At 40.2% G+C, this 3,853-nt stretch overlaps 1 pseudogene; it reads left to right on the plus strand.

Annotated features, from left to right (window-relative positions):
• Positions 1–1,639: 1,639 nt before the first annotated feature.
• On the plus strand, positions 1,640–2,297 carry LOC118675027 (annotated as a pseudogene).
• Positions 2,298–3,853: the final 1,556 nt, after the last annotated feature.

The raw sequence follows: 3,853 nt of genomic DNA on the forward strand, positions 1-3,853 counted from the left end.
GTCTCCTTTTATAGAAAACTTCCTGAAGTAGCTCTTAATAGAGGCTATCTCTTTTGCCTTCTTTGCCTCCTACTTGCTAATGTAATCACTTCAACCAAGTTTTCATCCCCATCATTCCCCTCCAAAAACTCTTATTAAGGTTACCAAAGACCTTTATATTGCTGAAGTAATTGTCAATATTTAGTCCTCATTTCAAGAGCATATGATAGACATTTTCACTTTCTCCTTCCTAAATACTCCTCCCCCCCACCTTTTAAAACTTGGTTTTGGAGATGTCTGACATGAATTCCCTCAGGGACCACTATCACTCATCCTCCTTTGCTCTATTATCTTCCTCTTCCAGACTTCAAATATTGAGAACCCAGGACTCAGTCATCAGGTCTCTTCTTTTTTCTACCTATACTCACTCCCTAGATGACCTCATCTCAAGACTTTAATAGCATTTATGTGTTAATTATATCCAAATGATGTCTCTAGCCAAGAATTTCCCCTGAACTACTACTAATGTCTAAGAGGATATCTCACAGCATATCAAATCTAAAATGGCTAACAAATGAATTTGTAATTTCTCAACCTCCTCCAATTCTACTCTTCCTGTAGTATTCCCATCGTAGTAAATGGTATTTCATTCACTGAGTTACTTAAAATTCTTGGAATCATCTTTCACTCCTCTCCTTTTCCGATGCCCCAGACTCAATTAGAAAATGATGTCTCAAAGCTGACCATTTCTCACCTGTTAAAGTCTAAGCTACCACTATCTCTTGATTGAACACTTGCCTCCTTACTTATCTCCCTACTTCTAACACCAGATTGTGTCACTCTCTGGCTCTAATTAGCCAATGTCTCCCCATAATATCTAAAGCAACATCTAAAGACTTTACCATAATCTACAACTACCTACATGATCTGCCTCCTGAGGTTGAGTAGATAGTCAGGAGACAGATCAATTTTCATCTAGGTGATGGCTACTAATATTTCCCAAATATTAGATATTTTGCCGGGATAAATAGGGGTGTCTGATATCTTCACAACCTGGAATCCACAAATAGCATGTTTTATTTAAAAGGTCATTCTTAATAAGAAATTCTAAAAAAATCATAATAATTAGAGCAAGAGCATGATCCAGTTGTCATAGAACAAAGTTGGAATTTTGAGCATTGATTGACCCATGAAGCAGGAGGTCATGGTTCGATTCCTAGTCAGGGCACATGCGGGCTCGATCCCCAGTAGGGGAGGTGCAGGAGGCAGCCAATCAATGATTCTCTTTCATCATTGATTCTATGTCAGATCTAGTCCAAATTCTAATTCTTTTTATTTATTTATTAGTTGTATAAATGACACTCTGGACTTCACTTTCTTCATTGGTAAAATGGCAAAGACAATATCTAGTTTATTTGATTGGATAAAGTAAGGTAGATTAAACAACTACTACTCAGTAGAGATCAGGAACGCTTGTACTTTAAGTAGTAAAAATGGTAAGGACTGGAAAAGGAGATTTTACTGATAAAAACCTTTTGGATAGAATAAAGAGATCACTGACATTAATTCTTCATCTTTGGTGTGTTGAGTTGCCCACTGCCTCTGTGATGTGAAAAAGTGATGTGGCTCTTCCACAGGAGGCCTACACACCACCACTGCCATGTCTCTAGTGATTCCTGAGACATTCCAGCACATTTTGTGAGCACTCAACACCAATATCAATGGGCAGCCCAGCCAGTGTGGCTCAGTGGTTGAACATTGACCTATGAACCAAAAGGTCACCATTAGATTCCTGGTCAGGGCACATGCCCGGAGTCCATGCTCTACTCCCAGTCAGAGGGGTGCAGGAGGCAGCCAATCAATGATTCTCTCTCATCATTGATGCTTCTATCTCTCCTTTCCTCTCTCTTCCTCTTTCTGAAATCAATAAAAATATACTTTAAAAAAGATTATCGACAGGCAGCAGAAAAAAGCCTTTGCCATCATTGCAATTAGGTTGTGAAGATATGCTCATGTGGTGTTGAGGAAAGCAGACATTGACCTCACCAGGAGGGTAGGAGAGCTCACAGAGGACAGATGAAACGTGATCACCATTATGCAGAATCCACGCTGGTACAGGATTCCAGACAGGATGTGAAGCTTGGAAAATAGAGCCAGGTCCTGGCCAATGGTCTGGACAACAAGCTTAATGAAGACCAGTCGTGGTTGAAGAAAATTTGGGTCCACAGAAGGCTGAGATACTTCTGAGGTCTTTGTGTTCAAGGCCAGCACACCAAGACCACAGGCCACCCACTGTGGGTGTGTCCAAAAAGAAATAAATCCATAGGCCTTGTCTGCTAATACATAGTTTATACACCAAGAAAAAAAGTGATGTGGCCTGGCCAATGTGGCTCAGTGGTTGAGCATTGACCCATGAACCAGGAGGTCATGGTTTGATTCCCAGTCAGGGCATATGCGGGCTTGATCCCCAGCTGGGAGGTATGGAGAAGGCAGCCAATCAATGATTATCTTTCTCATCATTGATTCTATGTCTCTTTCCCTCTCCATTCCTCTCTGAAATCAATAAAAATATATTTTTAAAAAAGTGATGTGAAGGAGGAAAGTTGAGCCAAATACACTCTTTGAGTTGAAACAAAGAAAGCCCTGAAGGGTCATTACTCAGGGTAAAGGTAGCCTGGTAGCTTTTGGCTTTGTTTTATATTTCTTTATCCCATAAATAAACCAAATTAATAGGCATAGGGAAAAAGGAGTTTTACCTTCAAGCAATGTGTGAACTATAGCAGGAAGAGTTACAAACGTACATTTTTAATGCTGGAATTGGCATGAAATATATCTCTTGGATGTGGTATCCTTATATACTAGTAATATACAATATGAACAATTACTCATGGAACCGTTTGTCTTCCTACATAGTTGTTAATAGATCTGGGCACAGAATAACTTTCCTTTGTGGAAGAAACAAGGTAAGTGAGATTAACGAGGAGGTGTTAATAACATTATTCCAATCCCCACCCCAACCCACAGACTATTTTTGCATCAACTCCTTCTCATGTCAGAAATACCCCAAACATACTGTTATATCACAAATAAATTGCTCCAACCTCAAATATTTAGGAATTATTCTAATAAAACGTGTTTAATGTTGGAGGATCATTGTCACTTTTCTGGCTTCGCACCTTCTCATTCAATGAAAACAAACAGCTCTTACAGTTTTTCCAACCAGAACTGGATTTCTAAAGATCCGGCTTGTGACTCATAATCTGGTCTTCTTTGCTACCTCTCATTAGCCAAGTTTTTCATTTCCTGCACGAGGTCTCTGTGATGTCTTCTGCTTTCAATTATAGGAAAAGAGACAGCTCTAACACGGTGTGCTAAAAATGAGCCCTGTTTTTGGTTACTGCCAATGTTTATTTTTATAACACTCATCTTCTTTCTTCAGTGGTCATTCCTATCCTTGCTCACCTCTGTACAAGTTGCTGGGGCCTGCGGCTTGCAATCTTGTACCCGTGCAGATCTTTGAATAGTTCACTCTTTTTGTAATAATAGTTTTTGCAGCAGGGTGCAGGTGAGTCCTGGTTGGTTTGATCTACAAACATCTGTGTGCTTGACATGGTGGATCTAAGTCATCCCTTTCCTCCCACCTTACCTACTTTTCTCTGAATCTAACTAATGTGCTTGACTCTCTTTCCTTGGAATAAATTCTTTCCCTGGAGACTTCTTGGCATCTTCTGTAAGTAGGTCTCTGGTATCCTGTTAGAATTTATGTCTATCCTTAGGGACAGAAGCTGCTTGGTCTCAGGCTCTCTCTGCTACACCTGAGTATGTGTGAGAGGCTATGGGGGCTGAGAGGCGTTGGGCCCTTTACCATGGACCC

Source organism: Myotis myotis, unplaced genomic scaffold (assembly GCF_014108235.1).
Source record: "Myotis myotis isolate mMyoMyo1 unplaced genomic scaffold, mMyoMyo1.p scaffold_m19_p_2, whole genome shotgun sequence".
Taxonomy (NCBI): domain Eukaryota; kingdom Metazoa; phylum Chordata; class Mammalia; order Chiroptera; family Vespertilionidae; genus Myotis; species Myotis myotis.